The 19,833-nt window shown below is 46.1% G+C and overlaps 26 non-coding genes across 26 annotated transcripts; all 26 read right to left on the reverse strand.

Moving 5' to 3' along the window:
* Nucleotides 1-771: 771 nt before the first annotated feature.
* Nucleotides 772-844, reverse strand: TRNAK-UUU (transfer RNA lysine (anticodon UUU)). Its single transcript has one exon. It is a non-coding gene; the product is annotated as a tRNA-Lys (tRNA).
* Nucleotides 845-1,147: 303 nt separating this feature from the next.
* TRNAK-UUU (transfer RNA lysine (anticodon UUU)) lies at nucleotides 1,148-1,220 on the reverse strand. The gene has a single exon. It is a non-coding gene; the product is annotated as a tRNA-Lys (tRNA).
* Nucleotides 1,221-1,892: 672 nt separating this feature from the next.
* Nucleotides 1,893-2,033, reverse strand: LOC137564591 (U4 spliceosomal RNA). The gene has a single exon (XR_011030687.1). It is a non-coding gene; the product is annotated as a U4 spliceosomal RNA (small nuclear RNA).
* Nucleotides 2,034-3,026: 993 nt separating this feature from the next.
* TRNAK-UUU (transfer RNA lysine (anticodon UUU)) lies at nucleotides 3,027-3,099 on the reverse strand. The gene has a single exon. It is a non-coding gene; the product is annotated as a tRNA-Lys (tRNA).
* Nucleotides 3,100-3,402: 303 nt separating this feature from the next.
* On the reverse strand, nucleotides 3,403-3,475 carry TRNAK-UUU (transfer RNA lysine (anticodon UUU)). Its single transcript has one exon. It is a non-coding gene; the product is annotated as a tRNA-Lys (tRNA).
* A 672-nt stretch (nucleotides 3,476-4,147) lies between these two features.
* LOC137564667 (U4 spliceosomal RNA) lies at nucleotides 4,148-4,288 on the reverse strand. Its single transcript, XR_011030754.1, has one exon. It is a non-coding gene; the product is annotated as a U4 spliceosomal RNA (small nuclear RNA).
* A 1,004-nt stretch (nucleotides 4,289-5,292) lies between these two features.
* On the reverse strand, nucleotides 5,293-5,365 carry TRNAK-UUU (transfer RNA lysine (anticodon UUU)). Its single transcript has one exon. It is a non-coding gene; the product is annotated as a tRNA-Lys (tRNA).
* A 303-nt stretch (nucleotides 5,366-5,668) lies between these two features.
* TRNAK-UUU (transfer RNA lysine (anticodon UUU)) lies at nucleotides 5,669-5,741 on the reverse strand. Its single transcript has one exon. It is a non-coding gene; the product is annotated as a tRNA-Lys (tRNA).
* Nucleotides 5,742-6,413: 672 nt separating this feature from the next.
* LOC137564512 (U4 spliceosomal RNA) lies at nucleotides 6,414-6,554 on the reverse strand. Its single transcript, XR_011030619.1, has one exon. It is a non-coding gene; the product is annotated as a U4 spliceosomal RNA (small nuclear RNA).
* A 1,005-nt stretch (nucleotides 6,555-7,559) lies between these two features.
* On the reverse strand, nucleotides 7,560-7,632 carry TRNAK-UUU (transfer RNA lysine (anticodon UUU)). Its single transcript has one exon. It is a non-coding gene; the product is annotated as a tRNA-Lys (tRNA).
* Nucleotides 7,633-7,935: 303 nt separating this feature from the next.
* TRNAK-UUU (transfer RNA lysine (anticodon UUU)) lies at nucleotides 7,936-8,008 on the reverse strand. Its single transcript has one exon. It is a non-coding gene; the product is annotated as a tRNA-Lys (tRNA).
* A 672-nt stretch (nucleotides 8,009-8,680) lies between these two features.
* LOC137564513 (U4 spliceosomal RNA) lies at nucleotides 8,681-8,821 on the reverse strand. The gene has a single exon (XR_011030620.1). It is a non-coding gene; the product is annotated as a U4 spliceosomal RNA (small nuclear RNA).
* Nucleotides 8,822-9,826: 1,005 nt separating this feature from the next.
* On the reverse strand, nucleotides 9,827-9,899 carry TRNAK-UUU (transfer RNA lysine (anticodon UUU)). Its single transcript has one exon. It is a non-coding gene; the product is annotated as a tRNA-Lys (tRNA).
* Nucleotides 9,900-10,202: 303 nt separating this feature from the next.
* TRNAK-UUU (transfer RNA lysine (anticodon UUU)) lies at nucleotides 10,203-10,275 on the reverse strand. Its single transcript has one exon. It is a non-coding gene; the product is annotated as a tRNA-Lys (tRNA).
* A 672-nt stretch (nucleotides 10,276-10,947) lies between these two features.
* On the reverse strand, nucleotides 10,948-11,088 carry LOC137564514 (U4 spliceosomal RNA). Its single transcript, XR_011030621.1, has one exon. It is a non-coding gene; the product is annotated as a U4 spliceosomal RNA (small nuclear RNA).
* A 1,005-nt stretch (nucleotides 11,089-12,093) lies between these two features.
* Nucleotides 12,094-12,166, reverse strand: TRNAK-UUU (transfer RNA lysine (anticodon UUU)). The gene has a single exon. It is a non-coding gene; the product is annotated as a tRNA-Lys (tRNA).
* A 303-nt stretch (nucleotides 12,167-12,469) lies between these two features.
* TRNAK-UUU (transfer RNA lysine (anticodon UUU)) lies at nucleotides 12,470-12,542 on the reverse strand. The gene has a single exon. It is a non-coding gene; the product is annotated as a tRNA-Lys (tRNA).
* A 672-nt stretch (nucleotides 12,543-13,214) lies between these two features.
* On the reverse strand, nucleotides 13,215-13,355 carry LOC137564515 (U4 spliceosomal RNA). The gene has a single exon (XR_011030622.1). It is a non-coding gene; the product is annotated as a U4 spliceosomal RNA (small nuclear RNA).
* Nucleotides 13,356-14,360: 1,005 nt separating this feature from the next.
* On the reverse strand, nucleotides 14,361-14,433 carry TRNAK-UUU (transfer RNA lysine (anticodon UUU)). Its single transcript has one exon. It is a non-coding gene; the product is annotated as a tRNA-Lys (tRNA).
* A 303-nt stretch (nucleotides 14,434-14,736) lies between these two features.
* On the reverse strand, nucleotides 14,737-14,809 carry TRNAK-UUU (transfer RNA lysine (anticodon UUU)). Its single transcript has one exon. It is a non-coding gene; the product is annotated as a tRNA-Lys (tRNA).
* Nucleotides 14,810-15,481: 672 nt separating this feature from the next.
* LOC137564516 (U4 spliceosomal RNA) lies at nucleotides 15,482-15,622 on the reverse strand. The gene has a single exon (XR_011030623.1). It is a non-coding gene; the product is annotated as a U4 spliceosomal RNA (small nuclear RNA).
* Nucleotides 15,623-16,627: 1,005 nt separating this feature from the next.
* Nucleotides 16,628-16,700, reverse strand: TRNAK-UUU (transfer RNA lysine (anticodon UUU)). Its single transcript has one exon. It is a non-coding gene; the product is annotated as a tRNA-Lys (tRNA).
* Nucleotides 16,701-17,003: 303 nt separating this feature from the next.
* On the reverse strand, nucleotides 17,004-17,076 carry TRNAK-UUU (transfer RNA lysine (anticodon UUU)). Its single transcript has one exon. It is a non-coding gene; the product is annotated as a tRNA-Lys (tRNA).
* A 672-nt stretch (nucleotides 17,077-17,748) lies between these two features.
* On the reverse strand, nucleotides 17,749-17,889 carry LOC137564517 (U4 spliceosomal RNA). Its single transcript, XR_011030624.1, has one exon. It is a non-coding gene; the product is annotated as a U4 spliceosomal RNA (small nuclear RNA).
* Nucleotides 17,890-18,894: 1,005 nt separating this feature from the next.
* On the reverse strand, nucleotides 18,895-18,967 carry TRNAK-UUU (transfer RNA lysine (anticodon UUU)). Its single transcript has one exon. It is a non-coding gene; the product is annotated as a tRNA-Lys (tRNA).
* Nucleotides 18,968-19,270: 303 nt separating this feature from the next.
* On the reverse strand, nucleotides 19,271-19,343 carry TRNAK-UUU (transfer RNA lysine (anticodon UUU)). The gene has a single exon. It is a non-coding gene; the product is annotated as a tRNA-Lys (tRNA).
* Between the last annotated feature and the right edge of the window lie 490 nt (nucleotides 19,344-19,833).

Consider the following 19,833-nt stretch of genomic DNA (forward strand, 5'->3'; position numbering starts at 1 on the left):
TTTTGTGGAGCAGGCTGCCAAGTGGGCCAGTCCCGCACTTGTAAAATACATGAAAAATACAATTTGAAAAATGGAGTAATGAGTCTACGTCACTGCCATGTGTGCTGATAATTGGGCCTGTGATTATTGTGCCTGGAAGTACTGGTAAGCTGCGCTGGCTAGAGGTGCTTGGGAGTTGGCCAAAGTCTTGGTGGTTGCAGGTTACTGGAGGAGAGAGATGGTACGTGAGCTGTTAATTTTCTGATGCTCATGGTAAGCATGAAGCTCCTTCCATTGCTGCTTTGAGGGTAGATGTGCAGGCTGGAGAAGGGATCCGGCGAATTACTCTAATGCTGGGAATACACGACGACATTTTTCAGTCGATTACTATCCGATCTTATTTCCGATCGACTTTCCGATTCTTATCTTTTCTGATCAATTTCCATTCATTTCTATGAGAAAAAGGATCGATAATAAGATCGGACATGTTGGAAATTATCTATGGAACCATCTATCTGCTGAAAAAACTTATGGTGTATTCCCAGCATAATGTTGACGGTTTGATGCCTCTTTTATGCATGGAATAATCCATGTTTAATATCACAGCAGAAAAAGTTGAAGAGAAATAGATTCAAGACGCAGGGAGGCTGTGAGAGTTCGGGGGATGCACAGAAAGCGGCTGATGTTTCGGTTATGGCTTACTGCAAGCAAAGCACGCAAGAGGCAGCAGTTGCAGAGGGAACTCAGGTAGCGGAAGTGATGGCCAATGAGCATGGGGTAAAGGAAAGGAATCGCCTGAACAGGGACTTGAACCCTGGACCCTCAGATTAAAAGTCTGATGCTCTACCAACTGAGCTATCCAGGCCCTGGAAGGTGAGCTTCACCAGCAGCTCAAAAGTCAGTTATTCCAAGCAGGATGGACGGAAGGTCTAGTACATGCCCTGAGCTGGCTATAGCCTGCGACCTCTACATTTTCTAGGTCAGATCTCTGAAAGAATAAAACTGTACTTGATTTGGAAGGTGGCATTAGAAAGGTAGCCACCAATCAGCGAAGGCATGGAAAGCGGCCGACATCGGTGTTTTGGCCTGGTGCAAGCGGAGCACGCAAGAGGCTGCAGTTGAGGAAGATAGGGAGAGGACACGAAGCATAACGAAAGGCAGAGAGCATCGCCTGAACAGGGACTTGAACCCTGGACCCTCAGATTAAAAGTCTGATGCTCTACCGACTGAGCTATCCAGGCTCTGAAAAGGTGCGATCACCAGCAGCTCAAAGTTTAGCTACAGTATTTCCAGGCTGGGCGCAAGTTAAGGTCTAGTGCAAGTCATGAGCAGTCTATAGCACCTAGATAGCCGGGAAACAGCAGAATGCGCTGTTGTTTCCTTTAACCATCAGGTTCTTCACCTTGGCTGATTGTTGACACTTTTAAAACAATGGTACACCAGCCAGAAGAAGCTATAGGCCGGCGAAACCTAAATGTCAGCGGTGCTCTGTTTCTGAGCACCCCAACAACGCTTGCAGAAAGAGCTAGCGAGAGGCCACGGGATCGTATCTAGCGCAAATAAATGGAGCTTGTGACCTCCAAATTTTTCAGGCCAGACCTCTGAGAAACAACACTGTTCTCTCTCTTAGGAATGTGGCATTAGAAAAGTAGCAACCTGCAGATGAAAAGTGGACTTTTGTCATTTTAGTCATCCTGCTGGTGTTTATAAATTTGCCAGAGAGTAAGACACTGGACCTCACCCTCATGAAAGAACGCTGACAAGTGAGCATTTTGTGGCCAAGACTGATTTGGAGATCAGAGGTGCTATGAAATGTTGTTATTGTGCCAGCCACGGTACTACCACATGAGCACTGCTCAGTCATCATGCACCTTGAAGATAATCCTTTCTCTGTTGGTAAACACCTTAGTCAGTCTCCGAAGAGACTGTCAAAAATTGCCGATGCTGACTATATTTCAAGTCATCATGGCGGGGTATTGGGAAAAGTTTTCAATTAGCAATAATCACGCCTCGGTTGAACCTCATTGGCTATGATACTGCCACTGCGCAAAGTTAGCCAAGCTAATGCCAGCAAATATCCCCTCTTTCTTGGATAAAGGAATCACCTTAAGGAGAGACAAACGCAGTTTACAGTGTTCCGCTGAGGATCATGGGATGCCATATGCTAATTAGACAGCCACTAAACAAGCATTGTTAATAAGCGGCTAAAGAGTCTTAGCATTTGAAAAGGCGGCAAAGAGGGCAAAACAAAGCCTGCCAGGGATGCCAGCATAGTGTTTTGTGGAGCAGGCTGCCAAGTGGGCCAGTCCCGCACTTGTAAAATACATGAAAAATACAATTTGAAAAATGGAGTAATGAGTCTACGTCACTGCCATGTGTGCTGATAATTGGGCCTGTGATTATTGTGCCTGGAAGTACTGGTAAGCTGCGCTGGCTAGAGGTGCTTGGGAGTTGGCCAAAGTCTTGGTGGTTGCAGGTTACTGGAGGAGAGAGATGGTACGTGAGCTGTTAATTTTCTGATGCTCATGGTAAGCATGAAGCTCCTTCCATTGCTGCTTTGAGGGTAGATGTGCAGGCTGGAGAAGGGATCCGGCGAATTACTCTAATGCTGGGAATACACGACGACATTTTTCAGTCGATTACTATCCGATCTTATTTCCGATCGACTTTCCGATTCTTATCTTTTCTGATCAATTTCCATTCATTTCTATGAGAAAAAGGATCGATAATAAGATCGGACATGTTGGAAATTATCTATGGAACCATCTATCTGCTGAAAAAACTTATGGTGTATTCCCAGCATAATGTTGACGGTTTGATGCCTCTTTTATGCATGGAATAATCCATGTTTAATATCACAGCAGAAAAAGTTGAAGAGAAATAGATTCAAGACGCAGGGAGGCTGTGAGAGTTCGGGGGATGCACAGAAAGCGGCTGATGTTTCGGTTATGGCTTACTGCAAGCAAAGCACGCAAGAGGCAGCAGTTGCAGAGGGAACTCAGGTAGCGGAAGTGATGGCCAATGAGCATGGGGTAAAGGAAAGGAATCGCCTGAACAGGGACTTGAACCCTGGACCCTCAGATTAAAAGTCTGATGCTCTACCAACTGAGCTATCCAGGCCCTGCAAGGTGAGCTTCACCAGCAGCTCAAAAGTCAGTTATTCCAAGCAGGATGGACGGAAGGTCTAGTACATGCCCTGAGCTGGCTATAGCCTGCGACCTCTACATTTTCTAGGTCAGATCTCTGAAAGAATAAAACTGTACTTGATTTGGAAGGTGGCATTAGAAAGGTAGCCACCAATCAGCGAAGGCATGGAAAGCGGCCGACATCGGTGTTTTGGCCTGGTGCAAGCGGAGCACGCAAGAGGCTGCAGTTGAGGAAGATAGGGAGAGGACACGAAGCATAACGAAAGGCAGAGAGCATCGCCTGAACAGGGACTTGAACCCTGGACCCTCAGATTAAAAGTCTGATGCTCTACCGACTGAGCTATCCAGGCTCTGAAAAGGTGCGATCACCAGCAGCTCAAAGTTTAGCTACAGTATTTCCAGGCTGGGCGCAAGTTAAGGTCTAGTGCAAGTCATGAGCAGTCTATAGCACCTAGATAGCCGGGAAACAGCAGAATGCGCTGTTGTTTCCTTTAACCATCAGGTTCTTCACCTTGGCTGATTGTTGACACTTTTAAAACAATGGTACACCAGCCAGAAGAAGCTATAGGCCGGCGAAACCTAAATGTCAGCGGTGCTCTGTTTCTGAGCACCCCAACAACGCTTGCAGAAAGAGCTAGCGAGAGGCCACGGGATCGTATCTAGCGCAAATAAATGGAGCTTGTGACCTCCAAATTTTTCAGGCCAGACCTCTGAGAAACAACACTGTTCTCTCTCTTAGGAATGTGGCATTAGAAAAGTAGCAACCTGCAGATGAAAAGTGGACTTTTGTCATTTTAGTCATCCTGCTGGTGTTTATAAATTTGCCAGAGAGTAAGACACTGGACCTCACCCTCATGAAAGAACGCTGACAAGTGAGCATTTTGTGGCCAAGACTGATTTGGAGATCAGAGGTGCTATGAAATGTTGTTATTGTGCCAGCCACGGTACTACCACACGAGCACTGCTCAGTCATCATGCTCCTTGAAGATAATCCTTTCTCTGTTGGTAAACACCTTAGTCAGTCTCCGAAGAGACTGTCAAAAATTGCCGACGCTGACTATATTTCAAGTCATCATGGCGGGGTATTGGGAAAAGTTTTCAATTAGCAATAATCACGCCTCGGTTGAACCTCATTGGCTATGATACTGCCACTGCGCAAAGTTAGCCAAGCTAATGCCAGCAAATATCCCCTCTTTCTTGGATAAAGGAATCACCTTAAGGAGAGACAAACGCAGTTTACAGTGTTCCGCTGAGGATCATGGGATGCCATATGCTAATTAGACAGCCACTAAACAAGCATTGTTAATAAGCGGCTAAAGAGTCTTAGCATTTGAAAAGGCGGCAAAGAGGGCAAAACAAAGCCTGCCAGGGATGCCAGCATAGTGTTTTGTGGAGCAGGCTGCCAAGTGGGCCAGTCCCGCACTTGTAAAATACATGAAAAATACAATTTGAAAAATGGAGTAATGAGTCTACGTCACTGCCATGTGTGCTGATAATTGGGCCTGTGATTATTGTGCCTGGAAGTACTGGTAAGCTGCGCTGGCTAGAGGTGCTTGGGAGTTGGCCAAAGTCTTGGTGGTTGCAGGTTACTGGAGGAGAGAGATGGTACGTGAGCTGTTAATTTTCAGATGCTCATGGTAAGCATGAAGCTCCTTCCATTGCTGCTTTGAGGGTAGATGTGCAGGCTGGAGAAGGGATCCGGCGAATTACTCTAATGCTGGGAATACACGACGACATTTTTCAGTCGATTGCTATCCGATCTTATTTCCGATCGACTTTCCGATTCTTATCTTTTCTGATCAATTTCCATTCATTTCTATGAGAAATCGATGAGAAAAAGGATCGATAATAAGATCGGACATGTTGGAAATTATCTATGGAACCATCTATCTGCTGAAAAAACTTATGGTGTATTCCCAGCATAATGTTGACGGTTTGATGCCTCTTTTATGCATGGAATAATCCATGTTTAATATCACAGCAGAAAAAGTTGAAGAGAAATAGATTCAAGACGCAGGGAGGCTGTGAGAGTTCGGGGTATGCACAGAAAGCGGCTGATGTTTCGGTTATGGCTTACTGCAAGCAAAGCACGCAAGAGGCAGCAGTTGCAGAGGGAACGCAGGTAGCGGAAGTGATGGCCAATGAGCATGGGGTAAAGGAAAGGCATCGCCTGAACAGGGACTTGAACCCTGGACCCTCAGATTAAAAGTCTGATGCTCTACCGACTGAGCTATCCAGGCCCTGGAAGGTGAGCTTCACCAGCAGCTCAAAAGTTAGTTATTCCAAGCAGGATGGACGGAAGGTCTAGTACATGCCCTGAGCTGGCTATAGCCTGCGACCTCTACATTTTCTAGGTCAGATCTCTGAAAGAATAAAACTGTACTTGATTTGGAAGGTGGCATTAGAAAGGTAGCCACCAATCAGCGAAGGCATGGAAAGCGGCCGACATCGGTGTTTTGGCCTGGTGCAAGCGGAGCACGCAAGAGGCTGCAGTTGAGGAAGATAGGGAGAGGACACGAAGCATAACGAAAGGCAGAGAGCATCGCCTGAACAGGGACTTGAACCCTGGACCCTCAGATTAAAAGTCTGATGCTCTACCAACTGAGCTATCCAGGCTCTGAAAAGGTGTGATCACCAGCAGCTCAAAGTTTAGCTACAGTATTTCCAGGCTGGACGCAAGTTAAGGTCTAGTGCAAGTCATGAGCAGTCTATAGCACCTAGATAGCCGGGAAACAGCAGAATGCGCTGTTGTTTCCTTCAACCATCAGGTTCTTCACCTTGGCTGATTGTTGACACTTTTAAAACAATGGTACACCACCCAGAAGAAGCTATAGGCCGGCGAAACCTAAATGTCAGCGGTGCTCTGTTTCTGAGCACCCCAACAACGCTTGCAGAAAGAGCTAGCGAGAGGCCACGGGATCGTATCTAGCGCAAATAAATGGAGCTTGTGACCTCCAAATTTTTCAGGCCAGACCTCTGAGAAACAACACTGTTCTCTCTCTTAGGAATGTGGCATTAGAAAAGTAGCAACCTGCAGATGAAAAGTGGACTTTTGTCATTTTAGTCATCCTGCTGGTGTTTATAAATTTGCCAGAGAGTAAGACACTGGACCTCACCCTCATGAAAGAACGCTGACAAGTGAGCATTTTGTGGCCAAGACTGATTTGGAGATAAGAGGTGCTACGAAATGTTGTTATTGTGCCAGCCACGGTACTTCCACATGCGCACTGCTCAGTCATCATGCACCTTGAAGATAATCCTTTCTCTGTTGGTAAACACCTTAGTCAGTCTCCAAAGAGACTGTCAAAAATTGCCGATGCTGACTATATTTCAAGTCATCATGGCGGGGTATTGGGAAAAGTTTTCAATTAGCAATAATCACGCCTCGGTTGAACCTCATTGGCTATGATACTGCCACTGCGCAAAGTTAGCCAAGCTAATGCCTGCAAATATCCCCTCTTTCTTGGATAAAGGAAACACCTTAAGGAGAGACAAACGCAGTTTACAGTGTTCCGCTGAGGATCATGGGATGCCATATGCTAATTAGACAGCCACTAAACAAGCATTGTTAATAAGCGGCTAAAGAGTCTTAGCATTTGAAAAGGCGGCAAAGAGGGCAAAACAAAGCCTGCCAGGGTTGCCAGCATAGTGTTTTGTGGAGCAGGCTGCCAAGTGGGCCAGTCCCGCACTTGTAAAATACATGAAAAATACAATTTGAAAAATGGAGTAATGAGTCTACGTCACTGCCATGTGTGCTGATAATTGGGCCTGTGATTATTGTGCCTGGAAGTACTGGTAAGCTGCGCTGGCTAGAGGTGCTTGGGAGTTGGCCAAAGTCTTGGTGGTTGCAGGTTACTGGAGGAGAGAGATGGTACGTGAGCTGTTAATTTTCTGATGCTCATGGTAAGCATGAAGCTCCTTCCATTGCTGCTTTGAGGGTAGATGTGCAGGCTGGAGAAGGGATCCGGCGAATTACTCTAATGCTGGGAATACACGACGACATTTTTCAGTCGATTACTATCCGATCTTATTTCCGATCGACTTTTCCGATTCTTATCTTTTCTGATCAATTTCCATTCATTTCTATGAGAAATCGATGAGAAAAAGGATCGATAATAAGATCGGACATGTTGGAAATTATCTATGGAACCATCTATCTGCTGAAAAAACTTATGGTGTATTCCCAGCATAATGTTGACGGTTTGATGCCTCTTTTATGCATGGAATAATCCATGTTTAATATCACAGCAGAAAAAGTTGAAGAGAAATAGATTCAAGACGCAGGGAGGCTGTGAGAGTTCGGGGGATGCACAGAAAGCGGCTGATGTTTCGGTTATGGCTTACTGCAAGCAAAGCACGCAAGAGGCAGCAGTTGCAGAGGGAACTCAGGTAGCGGAAGTGATGGCCAATGAGCATGGGGTAAAGGAAAGGCATCGCCTGAACAGGGACTTGAACCCTGGACCCTCAGATTAAAAGTCTGATGCTCTACCGACTGAGCTATCCAGGCCCTGGAAGGTGAGCTTCACCAGCAGCTCAAAAGTCAGTTATTCCAAGCAGGATGGACGGAAGGTCTAGTACATGCCCTGAGCTGGCTATAGCCTGCGACCTCTACATTTTCTAGGTCAGATCTCTGAAAGAATAAAACTGTACTTGATTTGGAAGGTGGCATTAGAAAGGTAGCCACCAATCAGCGAAGGCATGGAAAGCGGCCGACATCGGTGTTTTGGCCTGGTGCAAGCGGAGCACGCAAGAGGCTGCAGTTGAGGAAGATAGGGAGAGGACACGAAGCATAACGAAAGGCAGAGAGCATCGCCTGAACAGGGACTTGAACCCTGGACCCTCAGATTAAAAGTCTGATGCTCTACCAACTGAGCTATCCAGGCTCTGAAAAGGTGCGATCACCAGCAGCTCAAAGTTTAGCTACAGTATTTCCAGGCTGGACGCAAGTTAAGGTCTAGTGCAAGTCATGAGCAGTCTATAGCACCTAGATAGCCGGGAAACAGCAGAATGCGCTGTTGTTTCCTTCAACCATCAGGTTCTTCACCTTGGCTGATTGTTGACACTTTTAAAACAATGGTACACCACCCAGAAGAAGCTATAGGCCGGCGAAACCTAAATGTCAGCGGTGCTCTGTTTCTGAGCACCCCAACAACGCTTGCAGAAAGAGCTAGCGAGAGGCCACGGGATCGTATCTAGCGCAAATAAATGGAGCTTGTGACCTCCAAATTTTTCAGGCCAGACCTCTGAGAAACAACACTGTTCTCTCTCTTAGGAATGTGGCATTAGAAAAGTAGCAACCTGCAGATGAAAAGTGGACTTTTGTCATTTTAGTCATCCTGCTGGTGTTTATAAATTTGCCAGAGAGTAAGACACTGGACCTCACCCTCATGAAAGAACGCTGACAAGTGAGCATTTTGTGGCCAAGACTGATTTGGAGATAAGAGGTGCTACGAAATGTTGTTATTGTGCCAGCCACGGTACTTCCACATGTGCACTGCTCAGTCATCATGCACCTTGAAGATAATCCTTTCTCTGTTGGTAAACACCTTAGTCAGTCTCCAAAGAGACTGTCAAAAATTGCCGATGCTGACTATATTTCAAGTCATCATGGCGGGGTATTGGGAAAAGTTTTCAATTAGCAATAATCACGCCTCGGTTGAACCTCATTGGCTATGATACTGCCACTGCGCAAAGTTAGCCAAGCTAATGCCAGCAAATATCCCCTCTTTCTTGGATAAAGGAAACACCTTAAGGAGAGACAAACGCAGTTTACAGTGTTCCGCTGAGGATCATGGGATGCCATATGCTAATTAGACAGCCACTAAACAAGCATTGTTAATAAGCGGCTAAAGAGTCTTAGCATTTGAAAAGGCGGCAAAGAGGGCAAAACAAAGCCTGCCAGGGTTGCCAGCATAGTGTTTTGTGGAGCAGGCTGCCAAGTGGGCCAGTCCCGCACTTGTAAAATACATGAAAAATACAATTTGAAAAATGGAGTAATGAGTCTACGTCACTGCCATGTGTGCTGATAATTGGGCCTGTGATTATTGTGCCTGGAAGTACTGGTAAGCTGCGCTGGCTAGAGGTGCTTGGGAGTTGGCCAAAGTCTTGGTGGTTGCAGGTTACTGGAGGAGAGAGATGGTACGTGAGCTGTTAATTTTCTGATGCTCATGGTAAGCATGAAGCTCCTTCCATTGCTGCTTTGAGGGTAGATGTGCAGGCTGGAGAAGGGATCCGGCGAATTACTCTAATGCTGGGAATACACGACGACATTTTTCAGTCGATTACTATCCGATCTTATTTCCGATCGACTTTTCCGATTCTTATCTTTTCTGATCAATTTCCATTCATTTCTATGAGAAATCGATGAGAAAAAGGATCGATAATAAGATCGGACATGTTGGAAATTATCTATGGAACCATCTATCTGCTGAAAAAACTTATGGTGTATTCCCAGCATAATGTTGACGGTTTGATGCCTCTTTTATGCATGGAATAATCCATGTTTAATATCACAGCAGAAAAAGTTGAAGAGAAATAGATTCAAGACGCAGGGAGGCTGTGAGAGTTCGGGGGATGCACAGAAAGCGGCTGATGTTTCGGTTATGGCTTACTGCAAGCAAAGCACGCAAGAGGCAGCAGTTGCAGAGGGAACTCAGGTAGCGGAAGTGATGGCCAATGAGCATGGGGTAAAGGAAAGGCATCGCCTGAACAGGGACTTGAACCCTGGACCCTCAGATTAAAAGTCTGATGCTCTACCGACTGAGCTATCCAGGCCCTGGAAGGTGAGCTTCACCAGCAGCTCAAAAGTCAGTTATTCCAAGCAGGATGGACGGAAGGTCTAGTACATGCCCTGAGCTGGCTATAGCCTGCGACCTCTACATTTTCTAGGTCAGATCTCTGAAAGAATAAAACTGTACTTGATTTGGAAGGTGGCATTAGAAAGGTAGCCACCAATCAGCGAAGGCATGGAAAGCGGCCGACATCGGTGTTTTGGCCTGGTGCAAGCGGAGCACGCAAGAGGCTGCAGTTGAGGAAGATAGGGAGAGGACACGAAGCATAACGAAAGGCAGAGAGCATCGCCTGAACAGGGACTTGAACCCTGGACCCTCAGATTAAAAGTCTGATGCTCTACCAACTGAGCTATCCAGGCTCTGAAAAGGTGCGATCACCAGCAGCTCAAAGTTTAGCTACAGTATTTCCAGGCTGGACGCAAGTTAAGGTCTAGTGCAAGTCATGAGCAGTCTATAGCACCTAGATAGCCGGGAAACAGCAGAATGCGCTGTTGTTTCCTTCAACCATCAGGTTCTTCACCTTGGCTGATTGTTGACACTTTTAAAACAATGGTACACCACCCAGAAGAAGCTATAGGCCGGCGAAACCTAAATGTCAGCGGTGCTCTGTTTCTGAGCACCCCAACAACGCTTGCAGAAAGAGCTAGCGAGAGGCCACGGGATCGTATCTAGCGCAAATAAATGGAGCTTGTGACCTCCAAATTTTTCAGGCCAGACCTCTGAGAAACAACACTGTTCTCTCTCTTAGGAATGTGGCATTAGAAAAGTAGCAACCTGCAGATGAAAAGTGGACTTTTGTCATTTTAGTCATCCTGCTGGTGTTTATAAATTTGCCAGAGAGTAAGACACTGGACCTCACCCTCATGAAAGAACGCTGACAAGTGAGCATTTTGTGGCCAAGACTGATTTGGAGATAAGAGGTGCTACGAAATGTTGTTATTGTGCCAGCCACGGTACTTCCACATGTGCACTGCTCAGTCATCATGCACCTTGAAGATAATCCTTTCTCTGTTGGTAAACACCTTAGTCAGTCTCCAAAGAGACTGTCAAAAATTGCCGATGCTGACTATATTTCAAGTCATCATGGCGGGGTATTGGGAAAAGTTTTCAATTAGCAATAATCACGCCTCGGTTGAACCTCATTGGCTATGATACTGCCACTGCGCAAAGTTAGCCAAGCTAATGCCAGCAAATATCCCCTCTTTCTTGGATAAAGGAAACACCTTAAGGAGAGACAAACGCAGTTTACAGTGTTCCGCTGAGGATCATGGGATGCCATATGCTAATTAGACAGCCACTAAACAAGCATTGTTAATAAGCGGCTAAAGAGTCTTAGCATTTGAAAAGGCGGCAAAGAGGGCAAAACAAAGCCTGCCAGGGTTGCCAGCATAGTGTTTTGTGGAGCAGGCTGCCAAGTGGGCCAGTCCCGCACTTGTAAAATACATGAAAAATACAATTTGAAAAATGGAGTAATGAGTCTACGTCACTGCCATGTGTGCTGATAATTGGGCCTGTGATTATTGTGCCTGGAAGTACTGGTAAGCTGCGCTGGCTAGAGGTGCTTGGGAGTTGGCCAAAGTCTTGGTGGTTGCAGGTTACTGGAGGAGAGAGATGGTACGTGAGCTGTTAATTTTCTGATGCTCATGGTAAGCATGAAGCTCCTTCCATTGCTGCTTTGAGGGTAGATGTGCAGGCTGGAGAAGGGATCCGGCGAATTACTCTAATGCTGGGAATACACGACGACATTTTTCAGTCGATTACTATCCGATCTTATTTCCGATCGACTTTTCCGATTCTTATCTTTTCTGATCAATTTCCATTCATTTCTATGAGAAATCGATGAGAAAAAGGATCGATAATAAGATCGGACATGTTGGAAATTATCTATGGAACCATCTATCTGCTGAAAAAACGTATGGTGTATTCCCAGCATAATGTTGACGGTTTGATGCCTCTTTTATGCATGGAATAATCCATGTTTAATATCACAGCAGAAAAAGTTGAAGAGAAATAGATTCAAGACGCAGGGAGGCTGTGAGAGTTCGGGGGATGCACAGAAAGCGGCTGATGTTTCGGTTATGGCTTACTGCAAGCAAAGCACGCAAGAGGCAGCAGTTGCAGAGGGAACTCAGGTAGCGGAAGTGATGGCCAATGAGCATGGGGTAAAGGAAAGGCATCGCCTGAACAGGGACTTGAACCCTGGACCCTCAGATTAAAAGTCTGATGCTCTACCGACTGAGCTATCCAGGCCCTGGAAGGTGAGCTTCACCAGCAGCTCAAAAGTCAGTTATTCCAAGCAGGATGGACGGAAGGTCTAGTACATGCCCTGAGCTGGCTATAGCCTGCGACCTCTACATTTTCTAGGTCAGATCTCTGAAAGAATAAAACTGTACTTGATTTGGAAGGTGGCATTAGAAAGGTAGCCACCAATCAGCGAAGGCATGGAAAGCGGCCGACATCGGTGTTTTGGCCTGGTGCAAGCGGAGCACGCAAGAGGCTGCAGTTGAGGAAGATAGGGAGAGGACACGAAGCATAACGAAAGGCAGAGAGCATCGCCTGAACAGGGACTTGAACCCTGGACCCTCAGATTAAAAGTCTGATGCTCTACCAACTGAGCTATCCAGGCTCTGAAAAGGTGCGATCACCAGCAGCTCAAAGTTTAGCTACAGTATTTCCAGGCTGGACGCAAGTTAAGGTCTAGTGCAAGTCATGAGCAGTCTATAGCACCTAGATAGCCGGGAAACAGCAGAATGCGCTGTTGTTTCCTTCAACCATCAGGTTCTTCACCTTGGCTGATTGTTGACACTTTTAAAACAATGGTACACCACCCAGAAGAAGCTATAGGCCGGCGAAACCTAAATGTCAGCGGTGCTCTGTTTCTGAGCACCCCAACAACGCTTGCAGAAAGAGCTAGCGAGAGGCCACGGGATCGTATCTAGCGCAAATAAATGGAGCTTGTGACCTCCAAATTTTTCAGGCCAGACCTCTGAGAAACAACACTGTTCTCTCTCTTAGGAATGTGGCATTAGAAAAGTAGCAACCTGCAGATGAAAAGTGGACTTTTGTCATTTTAGTCATCCTGCTGGTGTTTATAAATTTGCCAGAGAGTAAGACACTGGACCTCACCCTCATGAAAGAACGCTGACAAGTGAGCATTTTGTGGCCAAGACTGATTTGGAGATAAGAGGTGCTACGAAATGTTGTTATTGTGCCAGCCACGGTACTTCCACATGTGCACTGCTCAGTCATCATGCACCTTGAAGATAATCCTTTCTCTGTTGGTAAACACCTTAGTCAGTCTCCAAAGAGACTGTCAAAAATTGCCGATGCTGACTATATTTCAAGTCATCATGGCGGGGTATTGGGAAAAGTTTTCAATTAGCAATAATCACGCCTCGGTTGAACCTCATTGGCTATGATACTGCCACTGCGCAAAGTTAGCCAAGCTAATGCCAGCAAATATCCCCTCTTTCTTGGATAAAGGAAACACCTTAAGGAGAGACAAACGCAGTTTACAGTGTTCCGCTGAGGATCATGGGATGCCATATGCTAATTAGACAGCCACTAAACAAGCATTGTTAATAAGCGGCTAAAGAGTCTTAGCATTTGAAAAGGCGGCAAAGAGGGCAAAACAAAGCCTGCCAGGGTTGCCAGCATAGTGTTTTGTGGAGCAGGCTGCCAAGTGGGCCAGTCCCGCACTTGTAAAATACATGAAAAATACAATTTGAAAAATGGAGTAATGAGTCTACGTCACTGCCATGTGTGCTGATAATTGGGCCTGTGATTATTGTGCCTGGAAGTACTGGTAAGCTGCGCTGGCTAGAGGTGCTTGGGAGTTGGCCAAAGTCTTGGTGGTTGCAGGTTACTGGAGGAGAGAGATGGTACGTGAGCTGTTAATTTTCTGATGCTCATGGTAAGCATGAAGCTCCTTCCATTGCTGCTTTGAGGGTAGATGTGCAGGCTGGAGAAGGGATCCGGCGAATTACTCTAATGCTGGGAATACACGACGACATTTTTCAGTCGATTACTATCCGATCTTATTTCCGATCGACTTTTCCGATTCTTATCTTTTCTGATCAATTTCCATTCATTTCTATGAGAAATCGATGAGAAAAAGGATCGATAATAAGATCGGACATGTTGGAAATTATCTATGGAACCATCTATCTGCTGAAAAAACTTATGGTGTATTCCCAGCATAATGTTGACGGTTTGATGCCTCTTTTATGCATGGAATAATCCATGTTTAATATCACAGCAGAAAAAGTTGAAGAGAAATAGATTCAAGACGCAGGGAGGCTGTGAGAGTTCGGGGGATGCACAGAAAGCGGCTGATGTTTCGGTTATGGCTTACTGCAAGCAAAGCACGCAAGAGGCAGCAGTTGCAGAGGGAACTCAGGTAGCGGAAGTGATGGCCAATGAGCATGGGGTAAAGGAAAGGCATCGCCTGAACAGGGACTTGAACCCTGGACCCTCAGATTAAAAGTCTGATGCTCTACCGACTGAGCTATCCAGGCCCTGGAAGGTGAGCTTCACCAGCAGCTCAAAAGTCAGTTATTCCAAGCAGGATGGACGGAAGGTCTAGTACATGCCCTGAGCTGGCTATAGCCTGCGACCTCTACATTTTCTAGGTCAGATCTCTGAAAGAATAAAACTGTACTTGATTTGGAAGGTGGCATTAGAAAGGTAGCCACCAATCAGCGAAGGCATGGAAAGCGGCCGACATCGGTGTTTTGGCCTGGTGCAAGCGGAGCACGCAAGAGGCTGCAGTTGAGGAAGATAGGGAGAGGACACGAAGCATAACGAAAGGCAGAGAGCATCGCCTGAACAGGGACTTGAACCCTGGACCCTCAGATTAAAAGTCTGATGCTCTACCAACTGAGCTATCCAGGCTCTGAAAAGGTGCGATCACCAGCAGCTCAAAGTTTAGCTACAGTATTTCCAGGCTGGACGCAAGTTAAGGTCTAGTGCAAGTCATGAGCAGTCTATAGCACCTAGATAGCCGGGAAACAGCAGAATGCGCTGTTGTTTCCTTCAACCATCAGGTTCTTCACCTTGGCTGATTGTTGACACTTTTAAAACAATGGTACACCACCCAGAAGAAGCTATAGGCCGGCGAAACCTAAATGTCAGCGGTGCTCTGTTTCTGAGCACCCCAACAACGCTTGCAGAAAGAGCTAGCGAGAGGCCACGGGATCGTATCTAGCGCAAATAAATGGAGCTTGTGACCTCCAAATTTTTCAGGCCAGACCTCTGAGAAACAACACTGTTCTCTCTCTTAGGAATGTGGCATTAGAAAAGTAGCAACCTGCAGATGAAAAGTGGACTTTTGTCATTTTAGTCATCCTGCTGGTGTTTATAAATTTGCCAGAGAGTAAGACACTGGACCTCACCCTCATGAAAGAACGCTGACAAGTGAGCATTTTGTGGCCAAGACTGATTTGGAGATAAGAGGTGCTACGAAATGTTGTTATTGTGCCAGCCACGGTACTTCCACATGTGCACTGCTCAGTCATCATGCACCTTGAAGATAATCCTTTCTCTGTTGGTAAACACCTTAGTCAGTCTCCAAAGAGACTGTCAAAAATTGCCGATGCTGACTATATTTCAAGTCATCATGGCGGGGTATTGGGAAAAGTTTTCAATTAGCAATAATCACGCCTCGGTTGAACCTCATTGGCTATGATACTGCCACTGCGCAAAGTTAGCCAAGCTAATGCCAGCAAATATACCCTCTTTCTTGGATAAAGGAAACACCTTAAGGAGAGACAAACGCAGTTTACAGTGTTCCGCTGAGGATCATGGGATGCCATATGCTAATTAGACAGCCACTAAACAAGCATTGTTAATAAGCGGCTAAAGAGTCTTAGCATTTGAAAAGGCGGCAAAGAGGGCAAAACAAAGCCTGCCAGGGTTGCCAGCATAGTGTTTTGTGGAGCAGGCTGCCAAGTGGGCCAGTCCCGCACTTGTAAAATACATGAAAAATACAATTTGAAAAATGGAGTAATGAGTCTACGTCACTGCCATGTGTGCTGATAATTGGGCCTGTGATTATTGTGCCTGGAAGTACTGGTAAGCTGCGCTGGCTAGAGGTGCTTGGGAGTTGGCCAAAGTCTTGGTGGTTGCAGGTTACTGGAGGAGAGAGATGGTACGTGAGCTGTTAATTTTCTGATGCTCATGGTAAGCATGAAGCTCCTTCCATTGCTGCTTTGAGGGTAGATGTGCAGGCTGGAGAAGGGATCCGGCGAATTACTCTAATGCTGGGAATACACGACGACATTTTTCAGTCGATTACTATCCGATCTTATTTCCGATCGACTTTTCCGATTCTTATCTTTTCTGATCAATTTCCATTCATTTCTATGAGAAATCGATGAGAAAAAGGATCGATAATAAGATCGGACATGTTGGAAATTATCTATGGAACCATCTATCTGCTGAAAAAACGTATGGTGTATTCCCAGCATAATGTTGACGGTTTGATGCCTCTTTTATGCATGGAATAATCCATGTTTAATATCACAGCAGAAAAAGTTGAAGAGAAATAGATTCAAGACGCAGGGAGGCTGTGAGAGTTCGGGGGATGCACAGAAAGCGGCTGATGTTTCGGTTATGGCTTACTGCAAGCAAAGCACGCAAGAGGCAGCAGTTGCAGAGGGAACTCAGGTAGCGGAAGTGATGGCCAATGAGCATGGGGTAAAGGAAAGGCATCGCCTGAACAGGGACTTGAACCCTGGACCCTCAGATTAAAAGTCTGATGCTCTACCGACTGAGCTATCCAGGCCCTGGAAGGTGAGCTTCACCAGCAGCTCAAAAGTCAGTTATTCCAAGCAGGATGGACGGAAGGTCTAGTACATGCCCTGAGCTGGCTATAGCCTGCGACCTCTACATTTTCTAGGTCAGATCTCTGAAAGAATAAAACTGTACTTGATTTGGAAGGTGGCATTAGAAAGGTAGCCACCAATCAGCGAAGGCATGGAAAGCGGCCGACATCGGTGTTTTGGCCTGGTGCAAGCGGAGCACGCAAGAGGCTGCAGTTGAGGAAGATAGGGAGAGGACACGAAGCATAACAAAAGGCAGAGAGCATCGCCTGAACAGGGACTTGAACCCTGGACCCTCAGATTAAAAGTCTGATGCTCTACCAACTGAGCTATCCAGGCTCTGAAAAGGTGCGATCACCAGCAGCTCAAAGTTTAGCTACAGTATTTCCAGGCCGGACGCAAGTTAAGGTCTAGTGCAAGTCATGAGCAGTCTATAGCACCTAGATAGCCGGGAAACAGCAGAATGCGCTGTTGTTTCCTTCAACCATCAGGTTCTTCACCTTGGCTGATTGTTGACACTTTTAAAACAATGGTACACCACCCAGAAGAAGCTATAGGCCGGCGAAACCTAAATGTCAGCGGTGCTCTGTTTCTGAGCACCCCAACAACGCTTGCAGAAAGAGCTAGCGAGAGGCCACGGGATCGTATCTAGCGCAAATAAATGGAGCTTGTGACCTCCAAATTTTTCAGGCCAGACCTCTGAGAAACAACACTGTTCTCTCTCTTAGGAATGTGGCATTAGAAAAGTAGCAACCTGCAGATGAAAAGTGGACTTTTGTCATTTTAGTCATCCTGCTGGTGTTTATAAATTTGCCAGAGAGTAAGACACTGGACCTCACCCTCATGAAAGAACGCTGACAAGTGAGCATTTTGTGGCCAAGACTGATTTGGAGATAAGAGGTGCTACGAAATGTTGTTATTGTGCCAGCCACGGTACTTCCACATGTGCACTGCTCAGTCATCATGCACCTTGAAGATAATCCTTTCTCTGTTGGTAAACACCTTAGTCAGTCTCCAAAGAGACTGTCAAAAATTGCCGATGCTGACTATATTTCAAGTCATCATGGCGGGGTATTGGGAAAAGTTTTCAATTAGCAATAATCACGCCTCGGTTGAACCTCATTGGCTATGATACTGCCACTGCGCAAAGTTAGCCAAGCTAATGCCAGCAAATATCCCCTCTTTCTTGGATAAAGGAAACACCTTAAGGAGAGACAAACGCAGTTTACAGTGTTCCGCTGAGGATCATGGGATGCCATATGCTAATTAGACAGCCACTAAACAAGCATTGTTAATAAGCGGCTAAAGAGTCTTAGCATTTGAAAAGGCGGCAAAGAGGGCAAAACAAAGCCTGCCAGGGTTGCCAGCATAGTGTTTTGTGGAGCAGGCTGCCAAGTGGGCCAGTCCCGCACTTGTAAAATACATGAAAAATACAATTTGAAAAATGGAGTAATGAGTCTACGTCACTGCCATGTGTGCTGATAATTGGGCCTGTGATTATTGTGCCTGGAAGTACTGGTAAGCTGCGCTGGCTAGAGGTGCTTGGGAGTTGGCCAAAGTCTTGGTGGTTGCAGGTTACTGGAGGAGAGAGATGGTACGTGAGCTGTTAATTTTCTGATGCTCATGGTAAGCATGAAGCTCCTTCCATTGCTGCTTTGAGGGTAGATGTGCAGGCTGGAGAAGGGATCCGGCGAATTACTCTAATGCTGGGAATACACGACGACATTTTTCAGTCGATTACTATCCGATCTTATTTCCGATCGACTTTTCCGATTCTTATCTTTTCTGATCAATTTCCATTCATTTCTATGAGAAATCGATGAGAAAAAGGATCGATAATAAGATCGGACATGTTGGAAATTATCTATGGAACCATCTATCTGCTGAAAAAACTTATGGTGTATTCCCAGCATAATGTTGACGGTTTGATGCCTCTTTTATGCATGGAATAATCCATGTTTAATATCACAGCAGAAAAAGTTGAAGAGAAATAGATTCAAGACGCAGGGAGGCTGTGAGAGTTCGGGGGATGCACAGAAAGCGGCTGATGTTTCGGTTATGGCTTACTGCAAGCAAAGCACGCAAGAGGCAGCAGTTGCAGAGGGAACTCAGGTAGCGGAAGTGATGGCCAATGAGCATGGGGTAAAGGAAAGGCATCGCCTGAACAGGGACTTGAACCCTGGACCCTCAGATTAAAAGTCTGATGCTCTACCGACTGAGCTATCCAGGCCCTGGAAGGTGAGCTTCACCAGCAGCTCAAAAGTCAGTTATTCCAAGCAGGATGGACGGAAGGTCTAGTACATGCCCTGAGCTGGCTATAGCCTGCGACCTCTACATTTTCTAGGTCAGATCTCTGAAAGAATAAAACTGTACTTGATTTGGAAGGTGGCATTAGAAAGGTAGCCACCAATCAGCGAAGGCATGGAAAGCGGCCGACATCGGTGTTTTGGCCTGGTGCAAGCGGAGCACGCAAGAGGCTGCAGTTGAGGAAGATAGGGAGAGGACACGAAGCATAACAAAAGGCAGAGAGCATCGCCTGAACAGGGACTTGAACCCTGGACCCTCAGATTAAAAGTCTGATGCTCTACCGACTGAGCTATCCAGGCTCTTAAAAGGTGCGATCACCAGCAGCTCAAAGTTTAGCTACAGTATTTCCAGGCTGGGCACAAGTTAAGGTCTAGTGCAAGTCATGAGCAGTCTATAGCACCTAGATAGCCGGGAAACAGCAGAATGCGCTGTTGTTTCCTTCAACCATCAGGTTCTTCACCTAGGCTGATTGTTGACACTTTTAAAACAATGGTACACCAGCCAGAAGAAGCTATAGGCCGGCGAAACCTAAATGTCAGCGGTGCTCTGTTTCTGAGCACCCCAACAACGCTTGCAGAAAGAGCTAGCGAGAGGCCACGGGATCGTATCTAGCGCAAATAAATGGAGCTTGTGACCTCCAAATTTTTCAGGCCAGACCTCTGAGAAACAACACTGTTCTCTCTCTTAGGAATGTGGCATTAGAAAAGTAGCAACCTGCAGATGAAAAGTGGACTTTTGTCATTTTAGTCATCCTGCTGGTGTTTATAAATTTGCCAGAGAGTAAGACAC

Source organism: Hyperolius riggenbachi, chromosome 3 (genome assembly GCF_040937935.1).
Source record: "Hyperolius riggenbachi isolate aHypRig1 chromosome 3, aHypRig1.pri, whole genome shotgun sequence".
NCBI lineage: Eukaryota > Metazoa > Chordata > Amphibia > Anura > Hyperoliidae > Hyperolius > Hyperolius riggenbachi.